The sequence below is a fragment of the Phoca vitulina genome, unplaced genomic scaffold (genome assembly GCF_004348235.1).
Source record: "Phoca vitulina isolate PV1807 unplaced genomic scaffold, GSC_HSeal_1.0 scaffold4, whole genome shotgun sequence".
NCBI lineage: Eukaryota > Metazoa > Chordata > Mammalia > Carnivora > Phocidae > Phoca > Phoca vitulina.
The window spans coordinates 2,858,668-2,884,956 of NW_022589707.1; the positions used below are offsets into that span (position 1 = coordinate 2,858,668).

The 26,289-nt window shown below is 36.4% G+C and overlaps 1 protein-coding gene across 2 annotated transcripts in view; it reads right to left on the reverse strand.

Moving 5' to 3' along the window:
- The window catches only part of CNTNAP2 (contactin associated protein 2), a 1,915,205-nt gene that overhangs the window by 1,777,442 nt on the left and 111,474 nt on the right, over positions 1-26,289 (reverse strand). The gene's annotated exons all lie outside the window — the stretch shown is intronic.

The window sequence follows — 26,289 nt, forward strand, 5'->3', positions numbered from 1 at the left end:
CCGATTTCCCCCCCTTCATTCTTCCCCTCCTGCTACATTCTTCTTCTTCTTTTTTTCTTTCTTAACATATATTGCATTATTTGTTTCAGAGGTACAGATCTGAGATTCAACAGTCTTGCACAATTCACAGCGCTTACCAGAACACATACCCTCCCCAGTGTCCATCACCCAGTCACCCCATCCCTCCCACCCCACCCCCCACTCCAGCAACCCTCAGTTTGTTTCCTGAGATTAAGAATTCCTCATATCAGTGAGGTCATATGATACATGTCTTTCTCTGTTTGACTTATTTTGCTCAGCATAATACCCTCCAGTTCCATCCACGTCGTTGCAAATGGCAAGATCTTATTCCTTTTGATGGCTGCATAATATCCCATTGTATATATATACCACTTCTTCTTTATCCATTCATCTGTTGATGGACATCTTGGCTCTTTCCACAGTTTGGCTATTGTGGACATTGCTGCTATAAACATCGGGGTGCACGTAGCCTTTCGGGTCCCTACTTTTGTATCTTTGGGGTAAATACCCAGTAGTGCAATTGCTGGATCATATGGTAGCTCTATTTTCAACTTTTTGAGGAACCTCCATACTGTTTTCCAGAGTGGCTGCACCAGCTTGCATTCCCACCAACAGTGTAGGAGGGTTCCCCTTTCTCCGCATCCCCGCCAACATCTGTCATTTCCTGACTTGTTAATTTTAGCCGTTCTGACTGGTGTGAGGTGGTATCTCATTGAGGTTTTGATTTGGATTTCCCTGATGCCGAGCGATATTGAACACTTTTTCATGTGTCTGTTGGCCATTTGGATGTCTTCTTTGGAAAAATGTCTGTTCATGTCTTCTGCCCATTTCTTGATTGGATTCTTTGTTCTTTTGGTGTTGAGTTTGATGAGTTCTTTATAGATTTTGGATACTAGCCCTTTATCTGATATGTCATTTGCAAATATCTTCTCCCATTCTGTCAACTGACAGAATGGGAGAAGATATTTGCAAATGACATATCGGAAGTCAGGGATTTAAAATTACAAAGACAAATGGCTTATTAAATGCTAAAGGAGTAGTCATAACTGTTACAAATAGTGGGCGTCCAGGTGAAGGTCCTTGTTTTGAGAGCATTACATGAGACTGCATCGGTGATCATTCCCATGGATTTCAATGGAAGAGCCACAGCTTCCAAAGAATTAATTTATAAAAGGAAAGAAAAAGAAAATGCAAAAGCCCACCCTCTCCTGAAGAGGTAGGTTGACTCTCCTAGGGAATGCTTTTCCTTCTGATGAATCACACCTGACCAGTGAGGTTTCCTATACACTCACTCAGAAGCCAGGCAGAATTGCACCTGTGCTGCACATTTCTCCCTCATTAAATCCTTCTTCATCCATGGAAAACGGACTGATGCTTACCCTGCCCCTCCTGTGTGGCCTGAAGAACTTTAATGGGGTGGAATCACATAATAACCAAGCATTCCCTGGTCTGGTGAACAAACTGCACATACCGAACAAATAGGGGCAAATGCTCCTCCAAAGGGCTGATGAGTACATTTGTGGTTTAATTTAAAGCTGCCCCGGGGTAGCCATGCTGTCTCATCTGGCCTCTTTATGTTTGTGTTACCAGAGAATCAGACAGATTCCTTCTTTTTATTCTGGGACTGCGGCTTCCAAATCACAGAAGAGTGAAAACGCTCCCCTCATATCCATCTGAAAACTCAGATTCAAAGTCATTGGCCTCTATAGGAACTGTCAATACCCATTTTTTACACCATTTGCAAAGCGGGCCTGGGAGGCTAATACAAAGGGTTTTGCTGTACCTGCCCCTGCCTGTGGGTGACAGTGCCAGCCTTGTACCGGAATAGCTTGGCTTTGTCCTTTCAGGTGCGGTGTCAGAATCACTGGATAACACTGATCTCCTTTAAAAATTTAATAACACCATGTGATATTTATTGAGCATATACTATGTCAGGCACTGAGGCTAACCACGTAATTCTGATCTCATTTAATACCTACATCCGTTATGAGGCAGGGACTACATCTAACATGCCAAGGTCTTACATATGGGCACTGAACTAACTTTTGTAGATTTTGTAGCAAGTGATTGTGATTTCCTTATGTGTGAATGGTATGGTACTTTAGAGCATTTATATATGTGCATGTTATTTTCATTATGATCTACGAAGATTAAGGACAAGGTCATTGCCCCATTTTACAAAGGCAGGGACTAAAGCAGGGATTCCCTTTTACAAAGTTTTTTTTTGTTTTTTTTTTAAGATTTTTTAATTTATTTATTTGAGAGAGAGAGACAGAGACAGCAAGCCTCACCAGGAGGAGAGGGAGAAGCAGGCCCCCTCTGCTGAGCAGGTAGCCAGATGCCGGGCTTGATCCCAGGACCCTGGGATCATGACCTGAGCCAAAGGAAGACGCTTAACCAACTGAACCACCCAGGCACCCCAAAAATAAGCATCCATTTTACAAAGTTTTAAGTAATTACAGAAGTGGGAGAGCCTTACCTAAAATCCAGACTCACCACAGGTAGAGGCTCTTTGTTAAGAATAGAAGAAAATCTCAACATGTAAAATATACAATGACAACCCAAGCATGAACTTAAAATACCATGAGAGACCAAGGCTTGAGCTTGCAACCGTGAATTCCTTCACTGGTTTGTGTTTACTGACCAGGAGTCAGTAAACTATGGCTCACTGGCCAAATTTGGCCTGCTACTTGTTTTTGTAAATAAAGTTTTATTGGAACAGAACCATCTCTATCTGTTTAGGATTTATCTATATCTGATTTTGTACTATAACTACAATGTTGTACTTATGCAACTGTGACATAAATTGTATAGTTTGCAAAGTCTAAAATACCATCTAGCCCTTTACAGAAAAAAATCCTGTTCTAGATTATAAAGAATTCTCTCCTATTCTCCTATTCTCATTCTTTCTCAATTCCCTCTAAAGCTCATATTCTCAATAAACCTTTTTTTTTTTTTTTTAATTGCTAGGTAAGCTGAGAATAGTGTCAGTCTTCATAATACAAATGGAGTGAGTTCTGAAATATTTTGCATGTGAGGCATTTGTTACTAAAATTCATTTCACAGGAGAGCATTTGTGGCTCTGCCTCTGGTTAAATCCTCTGCCCCTCTGCTACCTTCCCTCCCCGGCCTCTCACGCACACACCAATCTGGGGCTAACTGCTTCTCAGCCCATTGTCACAGATACCCCCACACCTGCACAGTGGATGCTCAGCCTCATGTCTCTCAGTGATCTCCTCCCTCAATGCCCCCTTGTCTACTCCACTTTTTGCCTATTTTTTCTTTCTCATTAATGGTTAAACAGGTTTAAATCTCCCCCAACATAAGTAATATTTCTCGGTCTTATCTCCCCTTGTAGCTATCAATCTGTTATCTCTCCTATCTTTTATATTGAGCTTCTTGGAAGACTTGTCTAAAATCACTCTTTGCTACCATTTACTCCCCAATCCATTGCTGTTGGCTCTTTTTGCATACCAAGCCCATATGGGCACCTACATGTATGTGGATGTGTGTATGTGCATACTCACAAACACACATACATTTAGACACACATTCTCACACACACACACACACACAATTTTTGTAAAAAGACCTCTACTTTTTCAGGATTAATTCATAATAGTGGAATTACTGGATTAAAGGTGTGTAACGGTTTAAGCCCTCTGGAAAAGCTGGGCTTACACTTCTAACAAAGGTGAGCAAGAGTAGCTTCCAGGTCATTGCTGACAGTGGGATATTATCATTTTTGAAAACTTAGCCAATTGGATAAGAAAAAGCAATAGTTTTGCAATGTTCTGTCAATTTTATTTTCTCTGATTACTCATAAAGATTCATATATTTTTAGAGATTTATTGGCAGATAAAGATCCAATTTTCATATAAGTGTTTTGAAAATTTTCATCTTTCCTAATGTAAAACACTTTTAAAAGAAGCCATTATTTTTAAGCAATTGTAAAATATTTTTTGCTTTAACCCAATTTTAGCAATAATTTAACTGATATAAAGATGGGCATGAAATCTGAATTGAAGTGATATATTAAAATATCAAGAAATAATTTCAAATGTTACAGACTTGCAAAAATTTTGACACTAAAAATATTAGGATTCTAAAAGAAATTTTTAGAAATTATAAAAACTAATGGACATATTTCATTTAATATTTCTCCTTGAAGAAAATAAACAAAACATACCACAAAAAATCAAACCTAAAATAGAACAATGTTAACATAACACCTATGAAGTATGTTTTGCAAAATCTTCCTTAGTATGTGATTGAATAAAAGCAAATCTTTTACAAAAAGCTAAAAGTTCATTAAAATACTTTTCATTATTTCTCACTCTTTTGGGGGGCCTTTGAAACTAAACAGTTAATTCAATTTAAAGAAGTAGAATTCTTTAAACTATATTGTTAATTAAATAGTCTAAGATTAGATAGGGCAAAACAATATCCTTATGGTGTTTTTGTACAAACAAGTATACTTGAGACCATTGGGGTCATTTGACACTGTTGAGATGTAAGTAGAAACTAAAATATAATTAAAAAACATAGAAATTTCTTGGTTTCAGGGCTAAGGTTTGATAAATTTGGTCACGATGACTAAATATGGCTTAAAAATGTCTTGTAAGAAAAGGTGTTAGACTCCTTTTGTGAACCTGTGATGTCTAAAGCAAATCACAAGTTAACACATTCTGAGAAAGAAATATTCATCAAGTGCCACTAATGAATAATGCTGAAGGATACCACGATATTTGTAAAGAACAAGTATTTTTATTTGACTCCAAATTAATTTATATACTTTGGTTGTTTACATCATCATCTTTTCCATTAAACTGTAGCCTTTACATTTCTATTTATTTATTTACCCAGGATGGTGTCTTATACACATTAGGTGTTCAAGACATATTTATTGAATGAATGAATCTTTCTTTTGTGATAATTGAGACTTTTAAGCTAACAAATTTAAATTTGTACTATGTGTGAAACAATGTACTTTTCTTTATGACAATTAAGTGTAGTAATTTGATTATAACATTAAACATCTGGGTCTGAACTGATGTGTTTTTATAGAACCATGTTACAATATGCATTTTAAGGCTTAAAATGTTCTATGGTCTTTGGCCCTGGAATTCTGCTTCAATGAGTATGTTCTAATGACATAATTGATTCTAAAACAACATATTTTTGAAATGTGAAAAACTGTCTAAAATTAAATTGTCTTCCTTGCTTCTATATTACAGTTATTAATACTAGTTATTGATGACCACCATAGCAACTAAGTGGGATGGATTAATCAGAACAATTGATAAATTCTTCATCATTAAGAAACTCTAATTCTTCTAATTAAGAGATTCCAGATTGAAATTTTTTAAAGCAACTGCTACAAACAAGCAAAATTCATTTATTGCTAGAGAATGGGTCATCATTTGATGGAAGGAACACTCAATCACTCACTGATTCCCACATACATATCCCAGATACATTTTACCCCATATACATAAGAGTCCACCATGTGCCAGGCACTGTGCTAACTGCTAGGGACCAGAGGCACTGATTACAAATATGGAGGGTCTTGCACATAATAGAAAAGACTTAGTAGTTTATGCGATAGGCAATCAGGCAGAAGAATAATATGATTACATTTATAATTTAAAGATGATCATTACAGCGACAGTGTGGAGGATGAAGTGGGTAATGGGCAGAGTAGTGTGAGAAAGGCCGGTGATAAGACTCTTGAAATGGAAGGGTGGAAGGGTGAAATGAGAGCCTGAAATAAGACAGTAGTCATAAACACTGGAAGAGAAGACAGATATGAATTCCAGAAGAAATGACATGTTTTGAGTTGCCTGTCTTTTGCAATGACAGAAGGATATAAAAGATATTATAATGTTTGAAACTGGAGAGAACAAAAGGCAAAAGTGGACTTCCCTTTGGAAGCTCAGGGGAAATATGGAGCTGTTGGTATGGTCGGCCAGTCAAGGTTGCCTCTCATCCTCAGACAAAACAACAAATATTAACTATCTGAACAAGCAACTGCGGCCATTGGAACGCATGTACATAGGTAGTCAGAATTAATTATGTTTATATTTGTTCGAGTAATTGTTTAAATTTGTATACCCTTTTGGTTGTTCTTTGAAGAGTGATTTTCTTCTCCCATTACTAATACTTAATCCCAACACAAAGACCTCAAAAGTAAAATATTATTGCACTATGTTTTTCTTTCTTTTTAAAAAAACATAAAGATATATTTGACATATAACATTATTTTTTTCAACTATGAATTATGTAATATAAACCTTGGATTACTTCCCCATAACAAAATTGGCAATATTTTGGAATAAAATTTCAAATTTGTAAAAAATTCAATTTGGTGGGCGCCTGGGTGGCTCAGTCGTTAAGCATCTGCCTTCAGCTCAGGTCATGATCCCAGAGTCCTGGGATCGAGTCCCACATCGGGCTCCCTGCTCAGCGGGAAGCCTGCTTCTCCCTCTCCCACTCCCCCTGCTTGTGTTCCTGCTCTCGCTATGTCTCTGTCTCTGTCAAATAAATAAATAAAATCTTTAAAAAAAAATTCAATTTGGTGACCTTTCTTGGCATCCATTAGTTATCATATCGATGCCACCTACATAAAATTCCCCTTACAAAAAAAAAAAAAAAAAAAATTCCCCTTACCTTTCTGTAGGATAATGATCCCTTCCTGATTATCCTGTGCCGCACTCGAGCTATGTTCTCCAGTGTGGCACCCTTTTTCCTGCTGCTATGAAGAGTCTCTATTAAAGGCTGAAGGCTTTGATCACTGGATAAACATATCCTTAGATTATGCTATTCTCTCTCATTGCTTTATAGATTTCCAATCAATTTATCTTAGTAGTGTTTCAGCTAAGTATCACCCAAAGTACAGAGGTAGTTGTTGGACTATCTTCTTGTGAATCTTTTGACCAATCAATCAAATTAGACAATTCATGTAGATTATACATGTGCTCTGCATAATATGGTGAAATATTAATTTGTCTTTCATTCCATCTTGAAAGAACATGAGCTATTTTTCCCCCTTAATTCTATTCCAAGAAAAGAACTAAATGAACTGTCTTCTCCTCTGTGTCCCTCTGGGTACAAGGTCTCCTGCCCAGGAGCTATTTTGGAGATGGATGTAGAGAAATAGATCCAGACAGAGGTAAGCAAGAGAACTTTGAAAGGAGAGAGTTAGACAAGGAGAGGTTATTCAACCAGAGGGAAAAAGGAGCCATGTCTCCCCAAGCCAGTCAGGGCCTGGGTTTTTGTTGTTATTTGTTTTTAAATCCTGCTCATGGTGGGAAAAAAAAGGAAAAATAAAAATTTTATCAATAACCAGGAATGAAAATTAGGCATCACTAGAGATCCTTGAGATGTTATCAGGGTTCATTTATCCCATAGATCCTTGTGACTTCATCAAAGATTAGATTTATCTATATTTTTCTAAGAAGAAATACAGGAATTCTTTATATATCCTGTACACCACGAGTACTCTGTGGTTTCCTCTCTTCTCTCTCAAAGAGCCTTTTGAGGAATAAAATTCTTAATTTTAAGTAAGTACAATGCATCAAACTTTGATTTCATAGGTAGTGCTTTTTGTATCTTGTTGAAAAAAATCTCTTCATGCTAATAGTGTCCTGGGACCAAATTCCAAAATGTGAGTATAAGTTTTCCTGCCACATCACCAACAAGAATTCTCTGGACACCAGCTGGGTGTCCAACTCAACTCAATTCTGACACTATCTACCTGAAGATGGCATAAGATTCCATAGGTTAAGGGCTCAGTCCACAGACTGAGTCTCCTCCCTCCACCTCACCCCCACATACTTCAGAAGTCAGTCACAAGCCCGGGTGGTCACCTGGCTTCTGACCGACTGGCTATAAATCAGAGGTTCCCAATAACCCCCCTCTTTGGGCTTGTTTAATTTGCCAAAACAGCTCACAGAACTCAGAAAAAACATTTTACTAAATCACTGCTTTCCTGTCAAAGGATATAACTCAGGAACAGCCAGCTGGAAGAGATGCATAGGGGAAGGTATGGGGGAACGGGGCACAGAGCTTCCATACTGTCTCTCTAGGAATACTACTCTTTCAGATCTCCAAGTGTTGACCAACCCAGAAACTCTTCAAACCCAGTCCTTTTAGATAATTACAGAGGCTTCATTACACAGGTACGACTGTTTAAATCATTGGCCACTGACAATTGATTCAACCTCCAGTCTCTCTCCCTTCTCCTGAGGTCAGGGGGATGGGATTAAAAGATCCAACCCTCCAATCACATGGTTCATTCTCCTAGGAACCAACCCCCATCGTTAGGTGCTTTCCAAAAGTCAACTCACCGATACACAAAAATGCTTTTATTGCTTTCATCACTTAGGAAATTCTAAGAGTTTTAGGAGCTCTGTGGCAGAAACACAAAGACCAAAGGCATATTTCTAAATAAAAATCACAATATCACACATGCACAAAGTCATGAAGATATCATTTTGTTTTCTGGTAGAAATGTTACTGATTTGTTTTCTACATTTAGTTTGATGTCCTTTTCAAATTAATTTTTTGTGTGTTGTGAAGTAGTGATCAAGGTTCATTTCTTTCCATATTGAAAAGAACAATCTATAGAGAGAGAAAGAGAGAGAGACATATATTTGAAATGTTTGGAAGTATTTTTCTGGACTGTTATCCTGTCACATTGTTTTCTTTGTCTATTCTTACGTTAATACAAAACTATCTTAATTATTATAGACTTACTTACTTAATAATGCTTAGAAACTGATAGTGTAATATAAACAACTTTGTTCTTCAGAAGAATCAATCAATCCATCAATCCTGTTCATGATGAAGATCTATTTGACTGACTAGGTAGTTAACTGGCTGTAGGATGACCGCAAAAGACAGACCTGGAGAGTTCTGGGGTCATGAGGAGTATGGCCTGGGGAATTAGGGCTTCAATATATGAAGGAGGACCAGATTCAGCAACACTGGTAGCAGTAAGAGCAAAGGGGATTCTGAAGTTTTACCTTACTCTGTGAAGGGTCAGACCTCTCCTGCATTCTGGGTACCACATAGGCTTCCTTGATACTTATTCAACACTAGGCAGAGCTGAAAGTGCTCCCAGACTTGATTAAGTCTGAATGTCTTGCTGTTGTATTTAGCTGGAGCTCTAAATAAGATATAATATTATTATGGTTAAGAACAAAGAAATAACACGGTGTCTTTCACTGGAGTATTATGAAGTGAATTTATAACCACAACACCTTTAGAAATTCTAACTTCTCTTGCTTCAAACATCTCCATGAGGGCAGGGACTTTGGTTTTCTCATGTTCCTCCTCCTATATCTTGGCACATATGTTCATTAATCACATGAATAAAATCCATTGTATGTTGGACATTATGACTCTTTGCATTATCACTCTTTTATTGTGGTATCTATGGAATATATGTGGTAGAGGATTTACACATCTCTCATATTTGCTATTTTTACCATAAAGAAAGCTCTCATTCAATTAGGACTTTAGCAGTTCCAATCCACAAAGAGAAGACCACATAAACATGGAAATAATACATGGCCCAGATGTAATTGGCCTCCAATTCATTACTTCTCTCCACTTTCTGCATAACTTAGCGCTTTACAGCATCACCCACTATACAAATATATCCCACAAACCACCATGACCAGAGGAGACTTTAATGGCCATCTGATGAGCAGTACTAAGAATTTCCCTCTGAGAAAATCCTCATCTTCCTTTCTTTCCTGGTCCTCCCTCCTACCTCCCTCCACTCCCCAATCTCCCCTTCTTTATGCAACACTATTTGCACTGGCCCAAGCTCTTCCAATTTTGTTTTAAACAACTAGATACCTATCACCTTATATTGTATCCAAGTATATGAAAAGCTATTATGTTGAAGATAACTTTGAACCCACCTGGAAAAAACAATCCAGCAGTGTGTAACCTTCCTCAGAAGAGTGTGTATGTGTGTGTGCTGATGTGCTGAAGTCGGGATATGGTGAGGTTGTGAGTAAACAAACATTTTTCTCCCTGTCACAACATCTTTCATGTCACATATGCAGTTTAAACCTAGACCATATATTTTTTCACACCAATCTTGTCAGTTGCTCTTTAGAGCAGTCTTTTCTTTCTATTGTCTTGTTTTCTCTGCTTAGTTTGTACTCTTTACTGCCTCACACTTCGCTGCAGGAAGCAATTTAAAATCCTTTTTTTTCTCTTTAACATTACAACTCACTTAGGAATAGAGCTTATAACAAAAACAATTTTTGAAGAGATAGAGAACATCAGTCTCTCCACAAGTTAAATTTCATTCCAAAAATGAAAAATCGTTAGTCCCGAACTATGCCTTATCTACTCGACTTGTCAAAGTTTTTAGTTGAAAGCAACATAAACTAACTGTGAAGGATTTGAATAGAAAAGGAATTTCCTGAGACTAATTGTGTTAGCTTCTAAAACCTGCTGGGTGCTTTAAAACACTGGCTCAGAAAAACCAGAAGAAACCACAAATTCTAGACAGCAAGGATCAGAGTCAAAAATCACTCCACATAACTCTCCAATGAAGACACTATTAACACTATGTATCAGCATTAGACACTTTAACTTGTACCATCCCAGGCTCTGAAATATCAGAACTCTCTGTGAACTGCTAGTGCCCAAAGGGGCCTATGTTAGTCTTGTCTTCTTGCCTCCATGGTTTTCAGACTGATGCTTGAGATTGGCTAAGCTGAGGTAATGTGCTTAGGTCCTCACTTTCCTCATCAATAAATTAAGATAATTTGCATATGACCCATTGAACTTTTATAATTACTTGCCAGGGAAGATGGGACAAGGTATATTTGCCCTTTTATGCTTGTATGGTCTTCTACTTCCAATACCTATCAATAGGAGATCTTCAAACATAAGAACGAGGCTCAATTCTTGTAAAGAAGCAAAACAAAACAATAATGATAACACCAAATGTCCCATTACAATAATATAATAATGTAGAAATTTCCAAATTGAATTTGATTAAGTTACATCGAACTCAGTATTCTAGATTTGAAACTATACCCAAATGATGGTGTATTTAAAAAGCTTAGAAACACATCTCAACAATGCATTACCATATATAATGGCATTATATATGGCAGTTTTATAATATGATAATAGAATGAAATATTTATGTATAATATAATATTAATAAAATGTAATGATTATGTACAAAATGATTATATATATATATATATATATACTTTTTAAAAAAAGAAGAACGGGGGGTGCCTGGGTGGCTTGGTCAGTTGGGTGTCTTCCTTTGGCTCAGGTCATGATCCCAGAAACCTGGGATTAAGTCCTTCATTAGGCTCCCTGCTCAGCGGGAAGCCTGCTTCTCCCTCTCCTCCCTGCTCATGCTCTCTCACTATCTTTGTCTCTCTCAGGTGGATAAGTATAATCTTTAAAAAAAAAAAGAAGAGGAAGAACAAGACTACGTACTTTTAACATTCCCAGACTCACACTATGTTCACATTCAATAAAGCCAAAACAATTTTCTAAACTTTGGTGTATTCCTCCTTGCAGTCCTTCCTCTGTGTGTTAAGATAAAGAGTCACAATCTTTTATTTGACCTCACTATGAATATGGCTACTCGCTTAGTCTCCCTTTGAAAGTAATGAATAATTGGTCTTCACTATATTTGTGATATAATGACAAGAATAGTCTTTCTAGAAGGTAGGTCATCTGGCAATCACATTTGGAGCATCATATTTTGTAATCACCCTGTCTGCTTCAAATCAATGTCACCACTCTCTTTTTGTGGCTTCCACAACCCTCTACCTCTGTCAGTCGATGTTACCAGGAACTACCCCTTCAAACTTTCAGCTGCTCTTGACTCCTCTTTGTGGCATCCTTGCTTCACCTGCACTTCTGCACTGTATCATTTCAGGTCCCCCTCCCAGCATCAGGTAGTCCCTTATGCCTTATCCATTTCCTTGGGTCTCTCAAGGCAACGTCAAAGTTCAGGTCACTCCTGCCCTCATCTGTGCCAAACATCAAACTAGTGGATTTTGATGGATAAGCCAGAAAAACACATTCAATTACTCAATTTTACTGGATAGACCCTATCGCAATTATTTTAGTCTTATTGACTCACAGCCAATTGTTTTATATAAAAATTATTTATGAAAATTGTTTTATATGCAAGGATTTTTAAAAATAGTTGTTATTATTTCCTTTGCATTGGAGTCTTCCAAAGGGAAACCACTTTCTCATTCTCTGATTCTCAATTCTGACTCTTCAGAGGACAATGGATTCAGTAGAAAGGTCCTAATGTTCTAAAAAGGGGACAATCTTTGAGTCAAAACATCTGGGGAAGAATCCTCCCTCTTGCATGTTAGCTCTGTAACCACATGCAACTATGTTCACTTCCATGCCTTACTTTGCTTATCAATAAATTAAAATAAGTGCATCTAACCCACACTGCTCTTGTAATTACTCTTCAGGGAATTTCACTGGCTTTAACTAATTTCCCTAGTTTTTAAACGTAAGTGGACATTGAATCTTTCCTGTTTCCCTTTTACTCTTTTAGAGATCTGTCTTTAATCCTTTCTAGTTTGCTTCTCAAGTATTATTCCATACATGCTTCCTGACTGCAAACTTTATCCCTGAATCATTCTTGATCTTCTGTTCTTTATGTAAGTGAGAAAAATGGAACCATCCTTTGCTTTGTTTGCACCCCCAGGATGGCACAAGAAGTGCATTTTTATCTAAATATTTGATTAGGCAGAACTTTAGAGATTATAATTTCAGTATCTTCCAGAAAAATGTAAGTTCTGATCTACCTGTAAGGTTAGAAAAGCTGAATTGCTCTGATACAAAAATCTGAGGTTATATTTTTTCATCACTTTTCTTTTGTTTTTGTCCTGAGAGGTTAGGGTTGAAGAGGAGAAGAAATGAATGGGAAATGATGGTTAGAGTGAGGAGACAAGGGAGCATTTACAAGTCAGAAGAGAGAATAATTTTAAACATGAGTTTTAAAATTAGTATTTAATTTTAAGTTGTTTACATGGTAATATACATTTACCTCTCTCCCCAAACCTACAGTTGTCTTGTTTGAGGGGGATTTTGTGGAAGTTTAAAAAAAAAGAACTGCTTTCCACTTCTAGTTCAACATTTGAGGAACACAGTCAGCCTGTGGACCGAAGTGTTGGGGCTGACCTGATTGACCAAAATGAGAGGTGTGTGGCAGAGACGAAGGTCAGAGTAAAAATCCCCTGGAGGTTGGTAGAAAATCTGGGGGGGTTCAGTAACCTTTATAACAAAGAGTGAGGTAGGAATTTGAGCAATTACCAGTAAGATGTTAAGAATCAGAGAGTTAAGGTGATTCCTACATATACTCCCAAGTCTTTCCCACATTTCATAAGTGCATACCTTACTCTTACTTTTAAACACATTATTTCTAAAAGTGAAATCACATTTCTTAAACAATGTCCAAAATCAGATGTCTATTATTTTTATCACAGGTACCAAAATGAGGACATCATCTTTAACCTTAACGTTCTCCCATTTTCATCTGTTACTAAGCTTCTATTTATTACGAAGTATGTTCAACAGTAGTTACCATCAGAAAATCTAATCCCTGCTATTTGCCAAAATGCATCACAAAAAAATAATTGCTAAAGTCATGTTTCCTTGCTTGTTTCTTCACTTTTAAAAAAAATCAATAAGAATCTTGATATTGCATATATTGGAAAATTATTACATACGCTGGAAAAGACGAAATCATCTTTCCTTTCTGTATCTTGAAACGCATACAGAGCTAGCACTTTGCTCATCAGGATTTCATGGAATGTTCTAAAGGAAGAAAATGATCCAGGGTACAGCTAACAGAAGGCTTTATTTGAAAAAAAAAAAAAAAAAAAGATAAGCAAAGACTTTAAAGCAGTGTTGTAACTTGAAATGGAGGGGGCAAGCATTTTATAGGTCAGCAAGAGGGGTCAGCTGAGGTTCAGATAGTTTCCAGAACGGCTGGTCAAAATGGTGCCTGGAAAAGGCAGGAATCATTCTTGTGTTTAGTAGCTGTTTCATGGGCAGTCTGGATTTATCAAGATGGATGGGGACAAGAGCTAATGGCTAAGGTCCTGCAAAAGGGGTGAAACAGAACACCTGAGGGAAAGGACAGGCGAAGCCTGCTGTGGAAAATTCCCACCTTCCTGCGTCTCTCACACTTCCCAAACAGCACAATAAATACAGCAGCAGCACACACATCAAGAGTTTTTCTAACAACTGATGTGGTAGAATATTTTACAATTCTTCGTGCAGTCTCTCAGATGTATTTGCTTGTTGATCAGTCCAAATTTGTGTTTTTCTATCCATAGAACCACTGTTTCTTTTTTTTTCTCTCTTTTTTTTTATTGTTATGTTAATCCCCATACATTACATCATTAGTTTTAGATATAGTGTTCCATGATTCATTGTTTGTGCATAACACCCAGTGCTCCATGCAGAATGTGCCCTCCTCAATACCCATCACCAGGCTAACCCATCCGCCCACCCCCCTCCCCTCTAGAACCCTCAGTTTGTTTTTCAGAGTCCATCGTCTCTCGTGAGAACCACTGTTTCTAAATGTCGTTCAAACATAGAATCCACCCAAAAACTTCTAAAACAAAATGCCCAGGTAAATAATGGGACTTCATTTCAAAGTGAGACATAATATCGATTTTATTTTTAAGAGGGTGGAGTTAGACTCTCTCAGGTTATGTTTAAGCAGAAGAGTTTTGAACTACGGACCGAACTCCTGTTTTCCAGACACTGTTCAGTTAGCTTTAAATTCTGCAGAGTATGGTATGAAAGTTATCTGGATTTTGAGGTTATGTATTGGGGAGGAAAAGGAGCAGATATCCTAGAAGTGTCTGCCAGATATTGTGAGTAGAGTGATCTGGTAGCTGACTTAGAGGAGGAAATTTTGAAAATGACCACAGATGAGGACATTCAGAAAGTGTAACTGCATCATCTCTGGTGTACCCACTCAGTTTCATCCCTTCAATAAACCTCATTAGTAAATTCTACATTATTTATCACAATTGCACTTGTACACGAGGTAGCCTGGGGAGTGGAGAAATAGAATGACTTAAATGAGAACAGCACAGCCCAGGAGGCCAATTCGAAATGAATAACACACATAAAATTGGGGGGAAATAATACTGTGATTCTTAGTTACAAAATGATGTTGTTAGTGACTTACTGACTATGCATAATCTCAGTAACCATTTTTAAATAATGAAGAAAAAAATTTTTGTAATTTTTCACTATACACTTGTGATAACTGCAATACAGTTTATGCAACAAAACATTACCAGAGATTATGCAACTAGAGAAAGATCACTCCAGAAGAAAGTAGCAATTATCAACAAAATATCTGATCTCTGATGCCTTTGCATTCAAATAAGGAGACTATGTTACTGTGGGACTAGGTTTAAAGATAAGTAGTTTAAAGAGATTATTCCCCCTCAAGGCATTCTGACTCTTGAAATATAGTAGTAATACGCAAAATTTATACCTGATCTCAAGAGTATGTGGGTACATAGTATTTTTTAAAGATTTATTTTTTATTTATCTGAGAGAGAGAGTGGGCGAGCGGGGTTGGGGAGGGACAGGGGAGAGAGAGAGAATCTCAAGCAGACTCCCTGCTGAACACAGTGCCAGATGCCAGGTTCAATCTCAGGACCCTGACATCATGACCTGAGTCGAAATCAAGAGTCAGACACTTAACTGACTGAGCCACCCAGGAGCCCCTATAATATTTTTTCATAAAGAAAATTATAGTAAATAAAATCTCAAAACCTCCAACACTGCAACCACTTTGGTTGTGTTTTTTCTTTCAATATTACATATTAAGTAAGTATAAATATTTGGAAAAATAAATGAAATACAAAATATATACTGTTGTATCTTTTGAAAATTATGATTATTCTATAGTTAGATAATTCAATAAAAAGTAAATTTGTTTTAGTATATTTCCTTTGTGTGTTCAAATACATACATAAATTTAAATAATTACTATAGGCTTAGCATTCAGACAGATAACTGGGCTACATTTATGAAGGAACTAATCTTTATGTATATATACATTTTTATTCACTTATTTAGTAAATTCTCAATAAATGTTTAATGAATGAATTTAAAAAAAAAAAAGCTGGATAACCAAAGCAACTCAAATGCACAAAAAAACTGAAGTTGGCAAATTGTTGAAGTATTTTACCTGTTTCCTCTTGCTGATAATGTTATGGCTCTATAGCATAACTAGTGCTTCTATGAGTAAGGTCCCTGGACCAGCAATATTAGCATCATCTAAACATTTGTTAGAAACCTGTGCATTAACACAGCCTCCCATTGATTCCGATGCAGAATAAAGTTTGAAAAACATTAATCTAGGCTAAAGTGTTGGCTCCTGCTTCCAAGCTTATTTTCTGTCATCCTGCCCCTTCCTACTCACAGAATGGAACACCATCTAATAGGACACCTGGGCCAATCATATTCTCTCCCTCTAGGACTTAATCTAAGAGACCTAAAGAATGGAAACCCATAAGCAGGAAATCATTTTTGAAGCTGGGGAGTCAGGTATACTTAGTATAACGAGAACAGACATTTTGGGGTCTTGTGGACAACAGAGAGTGTTGGTTTATGGACAAAGGTATGAAAATAGAGCAGATGAAAAAAGAGAGACAGAAATGATTAAGTAGTCACTCTTGTTGCCATATTTTTCTTATTGTCAGTTTGGCCACACGTCATTTCTGGCAGTATTTTTTGTTCTTGGGTTTGGTGTGATATCTCAGTACAGATGTTATATCCCATATGTTATATCCGTGAGTTAGATAATTTTCTCTCTCTTGCAGCAAAATAATTTCAATACAAAATGGGTGCATAATAGCAGTTGGTTAGGGGCACCTGGGTAGCTCAGTTGGTTAAGCATCTGCCTTCAGCTCAGGTCATGATTTCAGGTCCTGGGATCCAGCCCTACTTCAGGTTCCCTCTTCAGCAAGGAGTCTGCTTCTTCCTCTCCCTCTATCCCTCACCTCCCCCCGACCCAAAACAGTTTGTGCTCTCTCCCTCATACTCTCTCTTTCTCCCAGTATCTCAAATAAATAAAATCTTTAAAAAACAGCAGTTGGTTAATTGTTTAAATAAAGTAAAATAAGAGTGATCAACTGTTGAATAAGGCTAAATGGATTTGCAAGTAATTGGTGGATGAGGTTATTTAAATGAAACTTTTCAAACCAGGTAAAATGCTAAAAGCAAAGTGAAGATATACTTTAAAGCACTGTAGACAAATGTTTTCCCATTAGCTATTAAACTATCCTATAGATGCCATTTCTAGAACACATTCTGGTTGTTCTTGTTTAAATGAATCCCTCGATGCCCTGGGTATTTCTGGATGTAGCAGGAAAAAAAAATCCCTCAAACTTTTAACTTGCCATTTATTTCTTATTTGATTTTAGACATTTTACTTAACTCTGTATCTCAGTTTTCCCACTGCAGGTTGAAAAAATACTGTAGCATTGTGGTTATAGGATTTTGTATGTGAATGAAATTTCCTGAAGATATCTCTTAAGAGGTTTTATTATAATATTTTTATATTACATTTCCTTTAATTGGTATTTTATTGATACTAAAACAAAGGTAGCAACTTTGGTGGTTGCCTATGTTTGAATTGTTATTATTAAAATATTATTCTTTTGTATATTCAGTGTTTATTATTTTTCTTTAGTATCTTGACTTTAGTACTTTTTATCGAAACCCCAATACCACATGCATTTTTCTTTCACATACCAATAACTGCAAATAAAATATTTTAAAAAAACTTTTCCTTCTAATATTTCAGAATTCCATACAATGGACTTAGATAGATTTAAGGACTATAATCATGAAATAAAATGTTCAAACTGTATTACATTTTATCATGTGTTTAATCGATGCTTTCAATCATAGCTGAAGTGACCATAGAAGTCTCTCTTGCACTTTTTAATCAAATAGGAATTTAGCTCATAGGCAATTTTCAGGACTTAGAATTAGAGAGTTATGCTCATCTGCTAAAGATGCAGGAATGAAAAGGCCAGAAAGAGCGATGACCCAAACAAACTTCCAATGGGGTTTGCCCCCAACACAGTTTATGCATGCATGAATTCTTTCCTTATTGACTATTTCAATACACCTCTGCTGCTGAATTTTCTCCAATAAAATAAGCTAATATTTCTCTCTTCATCCCCAACTAATACAATTAGTAATGATGCTTTCTTTGGCAGTAAGATTTACATGTACTCAAAATTAAAGAAAAGAAAATATAAATCCCACTGAAGTGGGTTCATCCTTCTTGTTTTCACTTTTCTTCCTCTATAAAAGCTTCACTCTTTCAAATCCAGGATCTTGTCATCACAATGCGCTGCTCCAAGGCAACATCTGGAACCTTGATCTTACACTTTCCAGCCACATCATGCTACACCTCTCACAGCTGGAACCCACAGTAAGTCACCAAGGCACACTGTCGCTGCTTTGCAATGTGCACTGTGCTCCAATACTCACTACCCAGGTCCGCATTCAAGAAGCCTGCTTTGAACCATTCATTACAAATGCCCCAGATGCCTTTTTCTTTCTTTCTTTTTTTCAGATGCCTTTTTCTTAACTCTTTGCATGTTCTATTCATCTGTTTCTGCCAACATCTTGTGCTAATTCAGATCCTAGGTAACATATGCTACTGAAGAAAACTACAGAAAGGTACATCTTAGCTCACTATTTGCCTGATACCAAATTAGCTTCTTGACTGCTTATCATCAGTGCTGATCCCTGGTATGTAGTACTAATCTATATTTCTAAACTTAAATTTGGTCTGTTCATTATATTTCCTATATTTCGTGGCAACAGCCTGAATATGCTACAAGCCAAATCACTGAAACTCAAGTTTCTGACTACCTCTTTCTCTCTTCATAAATATTTGCTGGATCCTTATTTTTAAGACCTTGATTCGTCTGGCATGCACCTAATTTTTCTAATTATTTTCAAAAATATTCCTCTATATTGAATTAAACTCCAGACAAAGGGTACAATGCATTGTTCCTAAATTTGACATGTACTACCCTGGTTCCACTCATCTTGTCCTAAAATAACCTTGCCCATCTACCCCCCTAACCAATAAAGCATTACTCATCTGAACCCATCTGACAGGGCATCTCTCAGAAGTCATAGTGCCAAATCTCAATGACTTCTTCCACTTGTTTCCTTCCTTCCTGCTTTCATTGTCATTTTTTTTTTTATCATTTTTACCTTGTGTAGGACCTGTATGAATGGGACAGTGGTGAAAGGAAAGTAATGTTTATCAAGAATTTCAATGCCAAGGAGTACTGTAAGCATTTTTCATTAAAATGCATTGCCTTATTCCCTTATCATATAACATAAGATACATTATCTTTACAATAAAAGGAAGCAGGCTCCTTGGAGAAATGCCTAATTCTGTGGTTGGGCAGGGAAAACACAAGAGGAGCCTGGAACATCTTGTAATCCCAGAAAGTAAGAAAGTGAGCCCACTCCAGTCCCCCAAACTTGCCAAAAAGAAAAAGAAAAAGGATAGAAGAATGTCAAAAAGACATCGAGGACATAGGGACCAATTAAAAAAAAAAACAAACAAAACTCAATGGAACAACTGAATTGAAACAATGTGAATAAGTAAATAAATAATATTAGTATTAGAATATAATTCAAAGAATAAAATAAATACCCATATAGTCAGTCATTCTCTCTATATATATCTGTATCTATCTATCTTCAATCAGTATAGACTATGGTTACATGTATCTATACTGATTGAATCAGTTAATTATGAATGAAAAGGACAAACCTTCTTTAATAAAGAATTACAAATAATAAGCTTAGGAAGAATGAAAGAAATTGAAAATTGCCAATCAAATAGTAATAATTGCTGTGGGAAGATCCACTGATAAATTATAAAATTACTGAGCAGAACTTTAAGGAGAAACAGGATATTTAAACAGTCTCAAAGTTTCTCCCCCAAGTATTTATTAATTACTCTAATGATTTTAACATACATCCACAAGTTCTTTGACACTCCTCCCTCCTGGAGGTCTGATAATGAGCAAACATTCTGTAGATCCAAATTGAAGGACATTATATAAAAGTACTCTTCAAAAACCACTGAAAAACAAAGAAAGACAACTGTCACAAATCAAAGAAGATAAAGAATATGTGATAATTAAATGAAACGTGGATCCTAGAAAAGCAACAACAAAAGGGTATTAGTAAAAAAAAAACAGTGAAATTCAAATAAAGTCTATAGTTTAGTTAATAGATTACCCATTGTAATTTCTTAATTTTGATAAATATGCCATGATTATGTCCAATGTTAACATTAGGGGAAGCTGGATGAACAGCATACGGCAACTCCTCACACTCTTTGCAGCTCTTCTGTAAATCTAAAAGCACTTAAATGTAAGAATCTTCCCCTCTATCTGATAACAAGGAATCCAATTCTGAAAACCTACTTCCATGACTATAGCCATTCAGGAGCACATCAGACTAAAGGGCTTATTTCTAAAATGATCCACCCTGCTTGGAAAATTGGGTTATTTTTTTTTTTCTTGTTACATTTAAATTCTATCTTGTGACAAAGAACAGCCATGAAGAGGTAAGTAAATACTATTAATTGTTTAAAAATATTGGAATGATTTGTTTTAGGTTTGCAGATTGTACACAAATAATTCCATCTCTTCCCAAAATTTTTGGGCATTCTTGAGGGGGGAAAGGGTAGTTTTAGTTCTGTGAGTTACTCATTATGGCTGCCTATTCTGATAATGCTCAGCGCATAACTGTTTAGCTTCTCATACTTCTTTTCAATTTAGACACAAAATTTGAAACACACTACTTAGGTTCTGTTGATAATATGATTCTTTTAGATACTACTCGATTTTATCGTCTCCATCACGAATGTAGTACTACTTCAAATAACAGATTTTTTTTTTCTGTAAAATTATGCCAGCTACTTCACAAGACTAATAAAGTAAAATCATAGGACTCTTTTTCTCAATACAATATAGTAAATATTTATGCATTTGTAATGCCTGGTTTTCATCCTGACTACCTCCTCTGTGATAAGAGCAATATATATTTTAGAGTTTGGATGTTTGATTTAACAGCTAAATTCCTTGATTTTTTTGTTTAACATTTATTTTGGAAAGATAAAATATGTATGCAATCTTTCACTGCCCCTAGAAGAAATGACGTGTACATGAAGAGAATAAAATATTATATTTATACACATTAGTATCTGTAGAAGGTAGAATATTATATTTCAAATTCATTAGAGTTTTTGTTTCTTTAAGGATTCTGACAAAGGTATTTCTTAAAATTTAATTTTTATTATTATCACAGTCAATATTAACTATGATATATGATTATCTCAGATGATTGCACTGACTCCATCCAACTCTCTTTTAAAAATAAATATTAAGAATATACAGCAAAAACTCATTTTGGCTATTGGGATTTCCATTCTAATTACTTGAGTAATTCTTAGAACATGCACTGGAATAAATAAAATAAAGTCAGAAGAAACAAGTTCCCTATGGTATCCACACCTGGGGAAGGGTGGAAGACTTGGGTGAGCTAAGGAAGAGGACGACATTCAAAGACAAGCCCAGCACCCTGTGTGCATGGTGATGGCAGTGTATAAGGAGAGAAGGTAGCTGTGCCTTCCTAGAGCAGGTGGTCTAAGGATTGTCTCCTGGAGACACAGAATTCATCCAGTTGAGGGGAAGAGCAGTGTGGCTAGAAAAGACATTCCAGGCAGAGAAGTTCATACATGCAGAGCCACGGACCTCGGGATAGAATGGGAACACAAGGCAACAGCAAGGACTTCTGTGGGTTTGTACTTCAGTGAATAAATCGTAGAGGGGAAGGCAAGAGATGAGTCGGGGAACCTGGATGGGACAAAATCATGAAAGTATTATTACACATTTTTCAAGTACTGTGGTGGTTAAAAGGAAGGACTTTTATTAACTATTGGAATTTGGTAAAGTTATTTTTCTCATATTTATTGTGAGGAATAAGACCTGCATGTAAAGTTTCTAGTAGAAAATGGGGCACCTACTAGGCAAACAGTATATGGTAGAAGAAGTTGTTATTGCTTTCATCTTTGTTACATCATTATCATCATTACCATCCAGCAATAAGATGCTACGGACACATTTGAAGCAGGAAATTAACATGATCATATTTGTGGTCTGAATAGCTATGTTTTTATCCCATTGACTCTGTGATTGGCTATTAAATGTTTTCTTTTATTTTACTTCCTTTTTTCTTTCTTTTTAAAAAGATAGGGCCATGGAAGCACAACACTTAATCTGCCCCATTCTGCATTTGGAAGGGTGAATGTTTTGAAGAAAATGCTCTCTATTCCAGGGTCCTGAACGGCACCTGCTCTACAAACTTGTTTCCAGACTCCTCCTTATCTTCCTATACAGTAAGTTTCAGGTCCCATCATCTATGCTATCTTCATTTCCCCCACATTTTTTTTAACCTTCTCTTGTGCCAACAGAGTTATTTTCCAAAAACAAAATGGGAGTGGTTTGCAACAGGCAGTCAAGGTAAAAGTCTGTTGTTCAGAGTTTGGGCAAATGAGGAAGGTCTGAATTTGGGGGTCAGGTGCTAAGAACAGAAAAGCTATGAAAAAGGGAGACACACTTTAAAAGTAACATCTAAAATTAATAAAATCATTTTCTGTCCTTGGGCTGGTCACACAAAATTCAAATGTATGTGGTGGGTGGAGGGGAAATGTAGTTAGAGAAAATAAAGAGTGACTTCTTATGGTGCAGAGCTTTCTATCTCCAGTAAAAATACTCATTGGGAAGTCTGTGAAGAGCCACATTTGGATTGTGAATCTATGTCGGTGATTTGGATTTGGTGTGTGTGAAACTGAATTACTGTTCCCAACTATTTGCTCAGTCCCTGATATAAGATTATGGGAAATCAGCTGCAATTATGTGAGAGTTCTGGTGCAGTCAGTCCCTGGGCGAGGTAAGCATCTAGTCCTCACTGACTTCTGCTTGGTTGTGGGACATGCTTTGGCCAATGGATACGAGCAGCCATGACATTTACCATGATTAAGAAGAAGCTCTAATGTGATTGCTTGCTCCACCTCAGCCTCTCTCTCTCCGGTTCTGTCCTCTGCCCTGAGAACTGCATGACCCAACAATTTTCACTCTGAGGCCTGAATTATGAAGTCAAGCAAAACTGAGCCCAGCAGAGCCCAGCCAACCCGAACTCACCATGCAGTCCCCATGTGAACAAGAAACAAATGTTCTTGCCGCCTGCCTCTGAGATTTGAGGGTTGTATGATATTGCAACAACAAAAAGCTGACTGATAAAAAAAAGCCTGTGTCCCTCGAGAAGACCTGAAATCTCTTATATCACACCATAAAATCAACTCTGAACTTCCTAATGAGTACCAGAATATTTACTTTCTCCATGAATTAAAAGACATGTGAAAATATTTAATGTTGGGGCTCCTGGGTGGCTTAGTCAGTTAACTGTGTGAGTCTTGATTAATTGGCTCAGGTCATGATCTCAGGGTCACGGGATCGAGCTCTGTGTCCGGCTCCACACTCAACTCAGTCTGCTTGTCCCTCTCCTTCTGTCCCCCCCTCCCACTCGCTCTCTCTTTCTCTCTCTCAAATAAATAAATAAAATCTTTAAAAATATATATATATATATAATGCTAAATCTGTAGCTCTGAGTCATTTACTGGAGTTTGAAAAACTCTTTGGGAATCACAATCGAGTATTAATCCAGTTAGAACAGCGTGGTCTCTACAGCCTCAACTTCCTAGTTACTTCATTTTCTGATTTATATTCCCCTCCCATTCCATTTTTCAGTCAAAATAATGAAGTTAATTAAAATTAACACCTATTACATGTTGGAAGTAAAAGTTATATAATTCTTTCGCTATATGCAACTAAGTAGGAATATCAATCTTCAAAATGAAATTAATTATTTTATACTTTCTACTACATAATTCTTTTATTATAAAATGATATGGGGAAATGAGGTATGTTTTAAAATTCCAGGTAACACCATGTCTGTTTTTTTTATAATTGTGCATAAGTTTATATTTGTGCATAAGCAAGGCAAAAAAAATCCTTAAAACTACCTTGTAATGAATACATATTTTTAAAAGTCATCTATTTTTTTCTTCCTATAGAATACATTTTCAATATTATGCCATACAATGGAAAGATAAGATAGAGTGAAAGATAAGTAAATAAATAAAAACAAGAGGGAATTACTAAATTTGGTATCTGTTACTCATAATAAAGTTATAATTTATGTAAAACTAAGATAACAAGACACTTATAATCAAAATAATTAACATTTTAAAGGCTAAAGTTTTAATGAGGAAGGGTAATTTGATTATATCTTTATGGCTCAGGTGTTTTTTAATATGTATTTGTCTAATATAAGATTATGTTTTGTAGCATTGTGATGGTTCTATATTTCATCTAATCAGATAGTCATGAGACCTAGATATAACATTCTGGTTTATATTGTCTCTTATTTCAAATTTATGTGTAAGGAAGATTGTATTAACCAAGAAAGTCTAGGGGGGGAAAGACTCATCACTGTTACAAACAATAAACTAAATGACTTTTACTATAAGAAAATATGTGTCTTTGGACCACCGTGAGTTTGCTAACCTATCATATGATCTTGTTATGTTATTAAAAGACAGTATGCATAGTAATTTTATACCTTTTTGCATACTTGTTAGGCATACTATTATCCCATATAAATGCTATCCTCCTCAATCTAAAATAAATACAATGTCCCCTATTTTTATAAATTTGAAGCTATTAAATACGATTAACATCAACCTACCCACTAGCATGGCCACCCACACACACCCACATCCAGCTCTACCTTCCACATAGAGCAGGCCAGGCTGGATAGCTGTGAATTACCTGTCTGAACAAAGGCAATGAGCAAAGTGATGCAACAAATAGAAGCCATGGCCACGGGTAAGCAGAAGGCCTGGGGTAAGTGGAAGCTTTGGCCGTAGTAAGAGAGAACAAACCATGTGCTAACTGAAGGACCACTCTACTAGCATACACTGAAGAGGGAGGTCCACCACAAGCAAATCTGCCTCGCCCTCTGTAAGAATTTAGACTGTAATTAAATACGTACCGTCCTTGCTAAAGGTCAGTTCCATGGTATAAACCCCAGGGGTGAGTAGGAAACTCACAGTTTTTGAGGAACACTGCGGCTGAACTAGATGAAACTGTTGCTTTTGCAGGCCAAAAATGCTGAATATTAGTAACTTGATCAGGTTCAACCTCATGCGCAGTATTAGAAACTTCACATGGTTGACTCACATAATTTTCACAACATGCCTCAGACAAGGTATTATCATTACCTCTCTTTCTTAATAGTTGCTGAAATTTATTACACATGATGTTAAGTTACCGTGACAACAATATTTTAGATTCACTTTGGTGTAGTTTGTGTTAGGTACGTAACAGATTTCATTTGTGTAGCTGGTATCTAGAATGACTACCATATTTTATATTTTTGAAATGAATAAGATGGCCTGGAGCCATAATAAAATATAAGTCTTTCCAAGTAATGAAGAGAAAGCTTTTCACCAAAGAGCACCTCCATATGCAAATCTTCGACTCCAGTTGTATTTAAAATTAAAATTTCCTATTTTTTCCTTTTCTTTTGCCAAGAAAGATCTATCATTCCTTTTAATACAAATGAGTACAATCTAAATCTTTCTTGATATTTCTAATCTAATGAAGGGACAAGGAAATAAAATGCTATGTTTCTTGTCATTTTTCCCAAAAGGATTTGAAATAAACTTGTTCAGTGATGACAGCATAATAATGAAAAGTGTATAATGGAAACAGCACTCTGACAGGTTTTCAAATACCTATGTGGAAATGAGAAAATCAACTCATTGCATGGCAGGACTGAATGGACCAAGCCCAAAGTCAGAAATAGAAAGTAATACTGAAGCAGGACACAATGACTGAGATTTGGATTAAAAGTGACTTGTGAATAATTAACAGAAACTTGCGGCCATGTATGCCAAGCCAAGGCACACACCACCAGGAGAGAGATATGCGTGAGGTCAGATGTGTCCTTTCCAAACATTTGTTCTAGCTGATATATGATTAAAAGAAAAAAAAAAAACAGTTATATGTTCTGAGATTCATGTTTAGG